The sequence below is a fragment of the Myxine glutinosa genome, chromosome 7 (genome assembly GCF_964187855.1).
Source record: "Myxine glutinosa chromosome 7, kmMyxGlut1.1, whole genome shotgun sequence".
Taxonomy (NCBI): Eukaryota; Metazoa; Chordata; class Myxini; order Myxiniformes; family Myxinidae; genus Myxine; species Myxine glutinosa.
In genome coordinates this window covers 45,960,448-45,976,299 of record NC_136267.1, presented here as the reverse complement: position 1 = coordinate 45,976,299, position 15,852 = coordinate 45,960,448, and the positions used below count along the sequence as shown (strand labels likewise).

At 39.1% G+C, this 15,852-nt stretch overlaps 1 protein-coding gene and 1 long non-coding RNA gene across 4 annotated transcripts in view; both read right to left on the bottom strand.

Moving 5' to 3' along the window:
* LOC137430737 (uncharacterized) overlaps positions 1-15,852 on the bottom strand; it is a 265,309-nt gene that overhangs the window by 146,919 nt on the left and 102,538 nt on the right. The gene's annotated exons all lie outside the window — the stretch shown is intronic.
* Positions 5,987-9,440, bottom strand: LOC144892812 (uncharacterized). The gene is made up of 3 exons (XR_013623961.1): positions 9,387-9,440; positions 6,791-6,835; positions 5,987-6,037 (listed from the first exon to the last, which is right to left on the bottom strand). It is a non-coding gene; the product is annotated as an uncharacterized LOC144892812 (long non-coding RNA).

The window sequence follows — 15,852 nt, the reverse complement described above, 5'->3', positions numbered from 1 at the left end:
TCACTGATTTTTAACATTCACACACCTGTTTCTCGAACCTGCTTCACCAGTTTCCATATCACTGATTTTTAGCTTTCACACACCTGTTTCTCTAACCTGCTTCACTAGTTTCCATATCAATGATTTTTAACTTTCACACACCTGTTTCTCTAACCTGCTTCACCAGTTTCCATATCAATGATTTTTAACTTTCACACACCTGTTTCTCTAACCTGCTTCACCAGTTTCCATATCAATGATTTTTAACTTTCACACACCTGTTTCTCTAACCTGCTTCACTAGTTTCCATATCACTGATTTTTAACTTTCACACACCTGTTTCTCTAACCTGCTTCACTAATTTCCATATCAATGATTAACTTTCACACACCTGTTTCTCCAACCTGTTTTACCAGTTTCCATATCACTGATTTTTTACTTTCACACACCTGTTTCGTCTCACCTGTTTCACCACTTTCCATATCACTGATTTTTAACATTCACACACCTGTTTCGTCTCACCTGTTTCACCAGTTTCCATATCACTGATTTTTTAACATTCACACACCTGTTTCTCTAACCTGCTTCTCCAGTTTCCAAATCACTGATTTTTAACATTCACACACCTGTTTCTCCAACCTGCTTCACCAGTTTCCATATCACTGCTTTTTAACTTTCACACACCTGTTTCTCCAACCTGCTTCACCAGTTTCCATATCACTGCTTTTTAACTTTCACACACCTGTTTCTCTAACCTGCTTCACTAGTTTCCATATCATTGATTTTTAACTTTCACACACCTGTTTCTCTAACCTGCTTCACCAGTTTCCATATCAATGTTTTTACTTTCACACACCTGTTTCTCTAACCTGCTTCACTAGTTTCCATATCATTGATTTTTAACTTTCACACACCTGTTTCTCTAACCTGCTTCACTAGTTTCCATATCACTGATTTTTAACTTTCACACACCTGTTTCTCTAACCTGCTTCACCAATTTCCATATCAGTGATTTTTAACTTTCACACACGTGTTTCTCTAACCTGCTTCACCAGTTTCCATATCACTGATTTTTTTCTTTCACACACCTGTTTCTCTAACGTGCTCCACCAGTTTCCATATCAATGATTTTTAGCTTTCACACACCTGTTTCTCTGACCTGCTCCACCAGTTTCCATATCAATGATTTTTAGCTTTCACACACCTGTTTCTCTGACCTGCTTCACCAGTTTCCATATCACTGATTTTTAGCTTTCACACACCTGTTTCTCTAACGTGCTCCACCAGTTTCCATATCAATGATTTTTAGCTTTCACACACCTGTTTCTCTGACCTGCTTCACCAGTTTCCATATCACTGATTTTTAGCTTTCACACACCTGTTTCTCTAACCTGCTCCACCAGTTTCCATATCACTGATTTTTAACTTTCACACACCTGTTTCTCTCACCCGTTTCACCAGTTTCGAATATCACTGATTTTTAACATTCACACACCTGTTTCTCGAACCTGCTTCACTCGTTTCCATATCACTGATTTTTAACTTTCACACATGTGTTTCTCTAACCTGCTTCACTAGTTTCCATATCAATGATTTTTGCTTTCACACACCTGTTTCTCTAACCTGCTTCACTAGTTTCCATATCATTGATTTTTAACTTTCACACACCTGTTTCTCTAACCCGTTTCACCAGTTTCCAATATCACTGATTTTTAACATTCACACACCTGTTTCTCGAACCTGCTTCACTAGTTTCCATATCACTGATTTTTAACTTTCACACACCTGTTTCTCTAACCTGCTTCACTAGTTTCCATATCAATGATTTTTGCTTTCGCACACCTGTTTCTCGAACCTGCTTCACCAGTTTCCATATCACTGATTTTTAGCTTTCACACACCTGTTTCTCTAACCTGCTTCACTAGTTTCCATATCAATGATTTTTAACTTTCACACACCTGTTTCTCGAACCTGTTTCACCAGTTTCCATATCACTGATTATTAACTTTCACACACCTGTTTCTCTAACCTGCTTCACCAGTTTCCATATCACTGATTATTAACTTTCACACACCTGTTTCTCTAACCTGCTTCACCCGTTTCCATATCACTGATTTTTAGCTTTCACACACCTGTTTCTCTAACCTGCTTCACCAGTTTCCATATCACTGATTTTTAGCTTTCACACACCTGTTTCTCGAACCTGTTTCACTGGTTTCCATATCACTGATTTTTAACATTCACACACCTGTTTCTCTAACCTGCTTCACCAGTTTCCATATCACTGATTTTTAACTTTCACACACCTGTTTCTCGAACCTGCTTCACCAGTTTCCATATCACTGATTTTTAGCTTTCACACACCTGTTTCTCGAACCTGTTTCACTAGTTTCCATATCACTGATTTTTAACTTTCACACACCTGTTTCTCTGACCTGCTTCACTAGTTTCCATGTCACTGATTTTTTACTTTCACACACCTGTTTCCCTAACCTGCTTCACTAGTTTCCATATCACTGATTTTTAGCTTTCACACACCTGTTTCTCTCACCTGCTTCACCAGTTTCCATATCACTGATTTTTAGCTTTCACACACCTGTTTCTCCAACCTGCTTCACCAGTTTTCATATCACTGATTTTTAACTTTCACACACCTGTTTCTCCAACCTGCTTCACCAGTTTCCATATCACTGATTTTTAGCTTTCACACACCTGTTTCTCTAACCTGCTTCACTAGTTTCCATATCACTGATTTTTAGCTTTCACACACCTGTTTCTCTAACCTGCTTCACTAGTTTCCATATCACTGCTTTTTAACTTTCACACACCTGTTTCTCGAACCTGTTTCACTAGTTTCCATATCACTGATTTTTAACTTTCACACACCTGTTTCTCTGACCTGCTTCACTAGTTTCCATGTCACTGATTTTTAACGTTCACACACCTGTTTCTCTAACCTGCTTCACCAGTTTCCATATCACTGATTTTTCGCTTTCACACACCTGTTTCTCTAACCTGCTTCACTAGTTTCCATATCACTGATTTTTAACTTTCACACACCTGTTTCTCTAACCTGCTTCACTAGTTTCCATATCACTGATTTTTAACTTTCACACACCTGTTTCTCTAACCTGCTTCACCAGTTTCCATATCACTGATTTTTAGCTTTCACACACCTGTTTCCCTAACCTGCTTCACTAGTTTCCATATCACTGATTTTTAACTTTCACACACCTGTTTCCCTAACCTGCTTCACTAGTTTCCATATCACTGATTTTTAGCTTTCACACACCTGTTTCTCTGACCTGCTTCACTCGTTTCCATATCACTGATTTTTAACTTTCACACACCTGTTTCTCTGACCTGCTTCACTAGTTTCCATGTCACTGATTTTTAACTTTCACACACCTGTTTCTCTAACCTGCTTCACCAGTTTCCATATCACTGATTTTTAACTTTCACACACCTGTTTCTCTAACCTGCTTCACCAGTTTCCATATCACTGATTTTTAGCTTTCACACACCTGTTTCCCTAACCTGCTTCACTAGTTTCCATATCACTGATTTTTAACTTTCACACACCTGTTTCTCTGACCTGCTTCACTAGTTTCCATGTCACTGATTTTTAACTTTCACACACCTGTTTCTCTGACCTGCTTCACTAGTTTCCATGTCACTGATTTTTAACTTTCACACACCTGTTTCTCTAACCTGCTTCACCAGTTTCCATATCACTGATTTTTAACTTTCACACACCTGTTTCTCGAACCTGTTTCACTAGTTTCCATATCACTGATTTTTAACTTTCACACACCTGTTTCTCTGACCTGCTTCACTAGTTTCCATGTCACTGATTTTTAACGTTCACACACCTGTTTCTCTAACCTGCTTCACCAGTTTCCATATCACTGATTTTTCGCTTTCACACACCTGTTTCTCGAACCTGCTTCACTAGTTTCCATATCACTGATTTTTAACTTTCACACACCTGTTTCTCTAACCTGCTTCACTAGTTTCCATATCACTGATTTTTAACTTTCACACACCTGTTTCTCTAACCTGCTTCACCAGTTTCCATATCACTGATTTTTAGCTTTCACACACCTGTTTCCCTAACCTGCTTCACCAGTTTCCATATCACTGATTTTTAGCCGCGTCGCAGACGCTGCTCAGAGAGTGCACTCTGCTGTTGTTGTTGTTATCACGTCTTCTTCCGCTACTTCTTCTTCTTCTTCTTGTCGTTGTTCTTGCAGAGTAGACAAAACCTCAAAGCTCCACCCATTCTGGGAGAGCCTTCATATAAACAAATATCCACCATTTTATTAACTCGCATAACTTTGAGGCCTGTTTTGTAGGCCCGTGGTGTCTTCCTCTCACACAGTTTTCTTTCAAATCAAATTCGATATATCATTTCATTTTTCACAGTCGCCAACATAGTTTTAGACTCGGTTGAAAAAAAACGGGCAGAAAATGCGATGAAAGTTGCCCTTTATAGAACGAAATGAATTCTCAAAGGCCTGTAACTTCAAGTCCATTGACATATATATTTTTTAAATCGCGGAATGCTCAGTCATACACCGCCCGAAATAAGAGACGGGAAAATGCCGAGATATATATATTTTGTTTAAATCGCGCAATGGTCAGTCATACACCGCCCGAAATAACAGACGGGAAAATGCCGAGATATATTTAAAATTCGTCCATTTGATGACAATCGTCACGATGAAATATTTAATTTGACGTAAAACGGGAAGAAAATGCGATGAAAGTTGCCCTTTATAGAACGAAATGAATTCTCAAAGGCCTGTAACTTCAAGTCCATTGACATATATTTTTTTTTAATCGCGGCATGTTCAGTCATACACCGCCCGAAATAAGAGACGGGAAAATGCCGAGATATATATATTTTGTTTAAATCGCGGCATGCTCAGTCATACACCGCCTGAAATAACAGACGGGAAAATGCCGAGATATATTAAAAATTCGTCGCCACACACGGGAAATTGCCGAGATATATTTTCACTTTGCACAAAAATAACATCAAGTAATCGAATCAATAGGAATGTCCTGTGCTTATAACATCGACGTTATAGGCACAGCTGCATCTAGGCATTGTGTAACATCGACGCGGCTTTTGTTTTAATTAAAACTTTTTGTACTTGTTAACTTTCACACACCTGTTTCTCTAACCTGCTTCACCAGTCTCCACATCACTGATTTTTAACTTTCACACACCTGTTTTTCGAACCTGTTTCACTAGTTTCCATATCACTGATTTTTAACTTTCACACACCTGTTTCTCTAACCTGCTTCACCAGTTTTCATATCACTGATTTTTAACTTTCACACACCTGTTTCTCGAACCTCCTTCACCAGTTTCCATATCACTGATTTTTAGCTTTCACACACCTGTTTCTCGAACCTGCTTCACCAGTTTCCATATCACTGATTTTTAGCTTTCACACACCTGTTTCTCCAACCTGCTTCACCAGTTTCCATATCACTGATTTTTAACATTCACACACCTGTTTCTCCAACCTGTTTCTCTAGTTTCCATATCACTGATTTTTTACTTTCACACACCTGTTTCTCTAACCTGCTTCACCAGTTTCCATATCACTGATTTTTAACTTTCACACACCTGTTTCTCCAACCTGTTTCACTAGTTTCCATATCACTGATTTTTAACGTTCACACACCTGTTTCTCGAACCTGCTTCACCAGTTTCCATATCACTGATTTTTAACTTTCACACACCTGTTTCTCTGAACTGCTTCACTAGTTTCCATATCACTGATTTTTGCTTTCACACACCTGTTTCTCTGACCTGTTTCACTAGTTTCCATATCACTGATTTTTGCTTTCACACACCTGTTTCTCTGATCTGCTTCACGAGTTTCCATATCACTGATTTTTAACTTTTACACACCTGTTTCTCTAACCTGCTTCAACAGTTTCCATATCACTGATTTTTAACTTTCACACACCTGTTTCTCGAACCTACTTCACCAGTTTCCATATCACTGATTTTTAACTTTCACACACCTGTTTCTCTAACCTGTTTCACCAATTTCCATATCACTGATTTTTAACTTTCACACACGTGTTTCTGTAACCTGCTTCACCAGTTTCCATATCAATGATTTTTAACTTTCACACACCTGTTTCTATAACCTTTTTCACCAATTTCCATATCACTGATTTTTAACTTTCACACACCTGTTTCTCTAACCTGCTTCACCAGTTTCCATATCACCGATTTTTAACTTTCACACACCTGTTTCTCCAACCTGCTTCACCCATCTCCATATCACTGATTTTTAGCTTTCACACACCTGTTTCTCCAACCTGTTTCACTAGTTTCCATATCACTGATTTTTAACTTTCACACACCTGTTTCTCTAACCTGCTTCACCAGTTTCCATATCACTGATTTTTTACTTTCACACACCTGTTTCTCCAACCTGTTTCACTAGTTTCCATATCACTGATTTTTAACGTTCACACACCTGTTTCTCTAACCTGCTTCACCAGTTTCCATATCACTGATTTTTAACATTCACACACCTGTTTCTCTAACCTGCATCACGAGTTTCCATATCACTGATTTTTAACTTTCACACACCTGTTTCTCTGACCTGTTTCACTAGTTTCCATATCACTGATTTTTGCTTTCACACACCTGTTTCTCTGATCTGCTTCACGAGTTTCCATATCACTGATTTTTTACTTTCACACACCTGTTTCTCCAACCTGCTTCACCAGTTTCCATGTCTCTGATTTTTAACTTTCACACACCTGTTTCTCTAACCTGCTTCACCAGTTTCCATGTCACTGATTTTTAACTTTCACACACCTGTTTCTCTAAACTACTTCACCAGTCTCCATATCACTGATTTTTAACTTTCACACACCTGTTTCTCCAACCTGCTTCACCAGTTTCCATGTCTCTGATTTTTAACTTTCACACACCTGTTTCTCTAACCTGCTTCACCAGTTTCCATGTCACTGATTTTTAACTTCCACACACCTGTTTCTCTAAACTACTTCACCAGTTTCCATATCACTGATTTTTAACTTTCACACACCTGTTTCTCGAACCTACTTCACCAGTTTCCATATCAATGATTTTTAGCTTTCACACACCTGTTTCTCTGACCTGCTTCACCAGTTTCCATATCACTGATTTTTAGCTTTCACACACCTGTTTCTCTAACGTGCTCCACCAGTTTCCATATCAATGATTTTTAGCTTTCACACACCTGTTTCTCTGACCTGCTTCACCAGTTTCCATATCACTGATTTTTAGCTTTCACACACCTGTTTCTCTAACCTGCTCCACCAGTTTCCATATCACTGATTTTTAACTTTCACACACCTGTTTCTCTAACCCGTTTCACCAGTTTCGAATATCACTGATTTTTAACATTCACACACCTGTTTCTCGAACCTGCTTCACTCGTTTCCATATCACTGATTTTTAACTTTCACACATGTGTTTCTCTAACCTGCTTCACTAGTTTCCATATCAATGATTTTTGCTTTCACACACCTGTTTCTCTAACCTGCTTCACTAGTTTCCATATCATTGATTTTTAACTTTCACACACCTGTTTCTCTAACCTGCTTCACTAGTTTCCATATCACTGATTTTTAACTTTCACACACCTGTTTCTCTAACCTGCTTCACTAGTTTCCATATCAATGATTTTTGCTTTCGCACACCTGTTTCTCGAACCTGCTTCACCAGTTTCCATATCACTGATTTTTAGCTTTCACACACCTGTTTCTCTAACCTGCTTCACTAGTTTCCATATCAATGATTTTTAACTTTCACACACCTGTTTCTCTAACCTGCTTCACCAGTTTCCATATCACTGATTATTAACTTTCACACACCTGTTTCTCGAACCTGTTTCACCAGTTTCCATATCACTGATTATTAACTTTCACACACCTGTTTCTCTAACCTGCTTCACCAGTTTCCATATCACTGATTATTAACTTTCACACACCTGTTTCTCTAACCTGCTTCACCCGTTTCCATATCACTGATTTTTAGCTTTCACACACCTGTTTCTCTAACCTGCTTCACCAGTTTCCATATCACTGATTTTTAGCTTTCACACACCTGTTTCTCGAACCTGTTTCACTGGTTTCCATATCACTGATTTTTAACATTCACACACCTGTTTCTCTAACCTGCTTCACCAGTTTCCATATCACTGATTTTTAACTTTCACACACCTGTTTCTCGAACCTGCTTCACCAGTTTCCATATCACTGATTTTTAGCTTTCACACACCTGTTTCTCGAACCTGTTTCACTAGTTTCCATATCACTGATTTTTAACTTTCACACACCTGTTTCTCTGACCTGCTTCACTAGTTTCCATGTCACTGATTTTTTACTTTCACACACCTGTTTCGCTAACCTGCTTCACTAGTTTCCATATCACTGATTTTTAGCTTTCACACACCTGTTTCTCTCACCTGCTTCACCAGTTTCCATATCACTGATTTTTAGCTTTCACACACCTGTTTCTCCAACCTGCTTCACCAGTTTTCATATCACTGATTTTTAACTTTCACACACCTGTTTCTCCAACCTGCTTCACCAGTTTCCATATCACTGATTTTTAGCTTTCACACACCTGTTTCTCTAACCTGCTTCACTAGTTTCCATATCACTGATTTTTAGCTTTCACACACCTGTTTCTCTAACCTGCTTCACGAGTTTCCATATCACTGCTTTTTAACTTTCACACACCTGTTTCTCGAACCTGTTTCACTAGTTTCCATATCACTGATTTTTAACTTTCACACACCTGTTTCTCTGACCTGCTTCACTAGTTTCCATGTCACTGATTTTTAACGTTCACACACCTGTTTCTCTAACCTGCTTCACCAGTTTCCATATCACTGAATTTTCGCTTTCACACACCTGTTTCTCTAACCTGCTTCACTAGTTTCCATATCACTGATTTTTAACTTTCACACACCTGTTTCTCTAACCTGCTTCACTAGTTTCCATATCACTGATTTTTAACTTTCACACACCTGTTTCTCTAACCTGCTTCACCAGTTTCCATATCACTGATTTTTAGCTTTCACACACCTGTTTCCCTAACCTGCTTCACTAGTTTCCATATCACTGATTTTTAACTTTCACACACCTGTTTCCCTAACCTGCTTCACTAGTTTCCATATCACTGATTTTTAGCTTTCACACACCTGTTTCTCTGACCTGCTTCACTCGTTTCCATATCACTGATTTTTAACTTTCACACACCTGTTTCTCTGACCTGCTTCACTAGTTTCCATGTCACTGATTTTTAACTTTCACACACCTGTTTCTCTGACCTGCTTCACTAGTTTCCATGTCACTGATTTTTAACTTTCACACACCTGTTTCTCTAACCTGCTTCACCAGTTTCCATATCACTGATTTTTAACTTTCACACACCTGTTTCTCGAACCTGTTTCACTAGTTTCCATATCACTGATTTTTAACTTTCACACACCTGTTTCTCTGACCTGCTTCACTAGTTTCCATGTCACTGATTTTTAACGTTCACACACCTGTTTCTCTAACCTGCTTCACCAGTTTCCATATCACTGATTTTTCGCTTTCACACACCTGTTTCTCGAACCTGCTTCACTAGTTTCCATATCACTGATTTTTAACTTTCACACACCTGTTTCTCTAACCTGCTTCACTAGTTTCCATATCACTGATTTTTAACTTTCACACACCTGTTTCTCTGAACTGCTTCACCTGTTCCCATATCACTCATTTTGAACGTTTTATTCGACCACCAAAGCGGTTTTTAAATGCAACTTGACATTCCCTCGAGTATATATTGTTGATGTGACGTTTGACGAGAAACACACGTTCTTCCACAGTGAGCGCCATGGCGTGACTGAGTGAAAACTGTTAAACGTCACTGCCGGTTCAAGTGATAAATCACGTGATCGCTGATAAATCTCAGGATCAGGTTACATCTTTCTCTAACATGAGGCAACATTTACACAAAATATTAGGTTCCTAACAGATATAGTTCTTCAGTGTATGGCAATTATTTAGGGTTCTCGAATAACTTTTTAAACACCACCCTGTAGAAGGACCCGCTCCGCATGGGAGCGGTCAGGGGGCTTGTATTATTGTCCTTATTCAAATGTGTAATTCAAAATACCTCTCCAAAATACTTCTTGCTGCATAATTCAAAACATCTCAACGGACTGGAAAACGTGGGGGACAGGAACACGATTGCAAAGGGTGGACTTGTACTACCTTCTCCCACCTGGAGCGGCGCTACACGATACACATTTACAGAGAATTTGGGTGCCATCACCCAAAACCATCGACAAATATAAAAACACCCCAATACACTAATTGGGGTCAATGGTCATGGTGTAGTGATCCTATGTAGAAAGTCTTGTGTAATTGGCCCAGAACTGTTGGAGAATTAGCGCGACAAACACACAAACACACAAACAAACACACATTGGTCTGTTAGTTATAGTAAGGATACATGAGGAGTTAAAAAGTTATTGGATTGAGATACTGGCAATAATCCAAGAAATACCTACTTTTTATTTTTGAATTATACAGACTAGTGGGGTCACCCGTGGGAATCCCACGGGCATGGAGGTGTATCGTTGCGATCGGTGCAGCCGTTTTTGCGGTACCCAGGACAATAACGTTATGCGGGAGTCCAAACCTGAAAATGCTGGAGACCAAAGCTGAAATTGGAAAAACAATATCACCTATTTTACTCCAGGGGGTCTCAGGATTACCCACCCAAAATTTCGTTGCGATCGGTTCAGCCGTTTTTGCGGCATCTGGGAACGGACAGACAGACAGACAGACATTTGGTGAATTATAGTAAGATACATATAATTAAAAAGTAATAATATTTATTTGCTAACTATTACACTTACAGTCACGTGAAAAAGTAAGTACACCCCATGTAAAGTTTTTACTTTTTCAACCTATTTCAACATACAGCTATTTGATCTTCATTTCAACAATATTGATAGATAAAGGTGATATAATATAACAAATATCATGAAACATTTACATTTTGTAGTCCATTGTACAATTTAAATAAACATAAATGCAAATTTCGCATGTGGAAAAAGTAAGTACACCCTTGGCTCCAATAGGTGGTATTGCTCCCTTTGGCAGAAACAACCTCAAGTAGGCGTTTCTTATAACTGTCTACCAGTCTCTGACATCGACTGAGAGAAATTTTTGCCCACTCCTCCATGCAGAATTCTTTCAGCTGTGCGATGTATGAGGGATTTCTTGCATGCACAGCTCGTTTCAAATCCCCCCACAACATCTCAATGGGATTTAGATCCGGGCTTTGACTGGGCCATTGCAGAACCCTCCATTTCTTTCTTTTCAGCCATTCCTTGGTGGATTTACTGGTATGTTTAGGGTCATTGTCATGTTGCAAGGTCCACCTTCGGGTGAGCTTCAACTTTCCGACAGATGGCCTCACATTATCCTCAAGCACCCTCTGGTACAATGAAGAATTCATAGTGGATTATGCGATGGTGAGCTGCCCAGGCCCTGATGCAGCAAGGCTGCCCCAAACCATAATATTTCTACCACCATGCTTTACAGTTGGTATCAGGTTCTTGTGGTCAAATGCTGTCTTTGGTTTTCACCAAACATGTCTTCTGGTACTGTGGCCAAATAGCTCTACCTTTGACTCATCTGTCCAGAGCACATTGTTCCAGAAGTGCTGGTCTTTGCCAAGGTGTTCATTGGCAAACTTTAGTCTTGCCCTGATGTTCTTTCTGGATGGCAAAGGTTTCCTCCTGGCACACCTCCCATGTATATCAAATTTGTGCACCCTCTTTCTAATGGTAGACTCGTGCACTTTTACATCAACAGTGGCAAGAGCTACCTGCAGGTCCCGTGATGACATTCTGGGGTTCTTAGAGACTTCTTTCAGCATCTTGCGGTCTGCTCTCGGGCTGAACTTGCTGGGATGGCCTGGCCTGAACAAGTTGGCAGTTGTTTGGAATCTTCTCCACTTGTAGATGATCTTCCGGACAGTCGAATGATTGATTTCAAATTGTTTGGAGATCTTTTTAAATCCCTTCCCAGATTCGTAGGCATCTATAACCTTCTTTCCGAAGGCCTCAGAGAGCTCTTTTCATCTAGGCATGGTGACGCCGCACACTTCAACAACAAAGAGCAAACCAAACTAAAGGTCTGAGGTTTAAATAAGACAGGTTCCTCCAAGATCCTCTCTAACAATATTCTAATCATTTGCACCTGAGCTGGTGCACCTGATTCTAATTTTATGTATTTGAAGTAGTGATAAATGTAGGGGTGTACTTACTTTTTCCACATGCGAAATTTGCATTTATGTTTATTTAAATTATACAATTGACTACAAAATGTAAATGTTTCATGATATTTGTTATATTATATCACCTTTGTCTATCAATATTGTTGAAATGAAGATCAAATAGCTGTATGTTGAAATATGTTGAAAAAGTCCAAACTTTACATGTGGTGTACTTACTTTTTCACGTGACTGTAAATGCATCGGCATTTAAAAATATATATATTTCTTTTAATATTTTGAAATTAAAGTAAAGATTTTTTTAAATAAAAAACGTTGCCATTTATTGGATTATTAGGTCTCCTTGTGAGAACATTTTGATCACCCGTTGTGCATACATCGTAAAAGAAAAGTTGGCCTTATTACTGCCTTATGCACAAGGCCTAAGGCATGCTGGTCTTTGTCCAGCTGTTCAACATATAAATGGCTTTTTTAGCCTGGGTTCGAATCCCAGTCCAGCTATAGACTGTCATCTGGGTTTTTCACAGGCAGGAGGATTCGTCACCGTGTGCATCGGCCCTCGGATGCAAGCAGTCATGTGGCCCTCGTCAACACAAACACCAGGGCAGCAGAGTGCCTTTTGCAGTCCTTCGTTGTGCCATTTGCAGAAGGCCCAAGGCTGCTGTTCTTTGTCAAACTGTCCAACATTTAAATGGCTTTTTGGTGTGCAAGGCTCACGAAAGAACCTCTACATATGCATACCATACACATGAGCAAAGGCATTAGAAGACCAAGTGTACCTTTCCACATCTTTAATGTTTTGTGCAGCTATTTTTGGTAAACATTGTCTTGCGCTGGTATTTCACTAAATTAATGGCATGGATCCACTTTTCAAATTGATGTGGCCTTCCATCATTGAGGGTTAACCTGTTTAACATTCCTATTTGAACACGCCACTCGTGTTTCTGGCATCCATGAACCTCAGAGTTAAAGAAAAAACAGAAGTTAAAAAAGAGTAATTAATCCTGATTATAATTTCAGGAAGTTTAAACACTTACTTTTTGGGTGTGAAAATGTTTAACAAATGAAATATTAACCAATACCAGCAATACATATCGATTCCAAAACTTCTGTTGGAAGCAAACTCATCTCATCTTACTATAATTCACCAAATGTCCGTCTGTCCGTCTGTCGGTCCGTTCCCAGGTACTGCAAAAACGGCTGAACCGATCGCAACGATATTTTGGGTGGGTAATCCTGGGACCCCCTGGAGTAAAATAGGCTATATTGTTTTTCCATTTTTTTCCTTCCAATTTTCCAATTTTTCCAATTTTCCAAACACGATGGAATATTTACCGATATGAACAGTGATGCGGCTTTTAATGAAATTCTGCAAATACTGTTTAGATTTTGATGATTTGCGTGTGATATGATTTAACGGATGTTTATATAAATCGTTTAAAATTTTAAAACCCTTCAATTTCTGATATTTTGCCTTTTCATTTGGGCCTCCCAATTGAAGCCCCGCCCTTACGGCGGGTACTGTTGCTAGTTCTAGTAATCAATGATCCAAACACCCATAAAGTACACAATAAAAATGATCTGCTTTACTGACGTAGTTATGAGAACATTATAAATAAATAAAAAACCACCTTTAGAGGCCATTTTTCCCCGCAAAGCGGGGTTGGCCTTTTTCGGGAACCGTGGTTGTTGTTGTTTATGTTATGAGAACGTTATATGTTATGAGTTTATGTTATGTTATGAGTTATGAGAACATTGTGATCGATTATACAATATATCACATTATGCGATTAAAACCTCCGCAGTGCTCCTCACTGCAATTCCCTTTCCAAGATGAAAGTGGAAACTGATGAGCAATTACTGCTTCCTATGACTGTACAATGATTCAGTTCAGCTTTAGCTTGAAGGAAACAAACGAGAGCAGAATTTGGTGAGAAACTTCTGCTTGATCAACCTGGAAGTCCCGGGTGACCCCAAGAGGCTTTCGATATTTCATCAACATTCGTTGACATTTTGACCCTCGGGCAGAATTCACGACGGAAGCCAAATTGGTTTTCATGCAATATATACTCAAGCAAACTTGCCTCAATCAATCACATCCGTCATTCTATTTTTCCAAGCACAAGTCATATGTGATGTGGTGGCTTTTCTCTTACAGGGAAAACTGTATCCTTCACCAATCCCACATCAGCACATCTACAAATGGATGCTTCACAGGAATTTGGTGAGAATTGTCACTTAATGGAACTGTGATGGCATTTTATTAAAGGCCGAAGCCTCTGGGATCTGTTAAGGATAAACATTGCACTCACAATGCACTCATTAAGTGCACATCCCAAAGCAGTTAACCCACCCCACCTCCTCTACCCCCAAACCCCTCTATTTTGTCCTTCAACCCTGCTGTTTGTGTCCCTCTCTCTCTCTACTGTTCCTTTTATTAATTATGTTGCATCCTGTTCCGTTCAGTTTTCTAGTTCTTCTACGACTCCGGACTCTGTATACAAACAAGTACAAAAAGTTTTAATTAAAACAAAAGCCGCGTCGATGTTACACAATGCCTAGATGCAGCTGTGCCTATAACGTCGATGTTATAGGCACAGGACATTCCTATTGATTCGATTACTTGATGTTATTTTTGTGCAAACTGAAAATATATCTCGGCAATTTCCCGTGTGTGGCGACGAATTTTTAATATATCTCGGCATTTTCCCGTCTGTTATTTCAGGCGGTGTATGACTGACCATGCCGCGATTTAAAAAATATATATCTCGGCAATTTCCCGTGTGTGGCGACACGTGAACGAAGCTATGCTCCTCTCTCCACATTATTGTGACGATGTATAAATTAAATATTTCATCGTGACGATTGTCATCAAATGGACGAATTTTTAATATATCTCGGCATTTTCCCATCTGTTATTTCAGGCGGTGTATGACTGACCATGCCACGATTTAAAAAAAAAAAATCTCAGCAATTTCCCGTATGTGGCGACACGTGAACGAAGCTGTGCTCCTCTCTCCACATTATTGTGACGACGTATAAATTAAATATTTCATCGTGACGATTGTCATGAAATGGACGAATTTTTAATATATCTCGGCATTTTCCCGTCTGTTATTTCGGGCGGTGTATGACTGACCATGCCGCAATTTAAACAAAATATATATATCTCGGCATTTTCCCGTCTCTTATTTCGGGCGGTGTATGACTGACCATGCCGCGATTTAAAAAAAAAATATCTCAATGGACTTGAAGTTACAGGCCTTTGAGAATTCATTTCATTCTATAAAGGGCAACTTTCATCGGATTTTCTTCCCTTTTTTTTTTTTCAACCGAGTCTAAAACTATGTTAGCGACTGTGAAAAATGAAATGATATATCGAATTTGATTTGAAATAAAACTGTGTGAGAGAGGAAGACACCACGGGCCTACAAAACAGGCCTCAAAGCTATGCGAGTTAATAAAATGGTGGATATTTGTTTATATGAAGCCTCTCCCACAATGGGTGGAGCTATGGTTCCCAGAATGGGTGGAGCTTTGAGGTT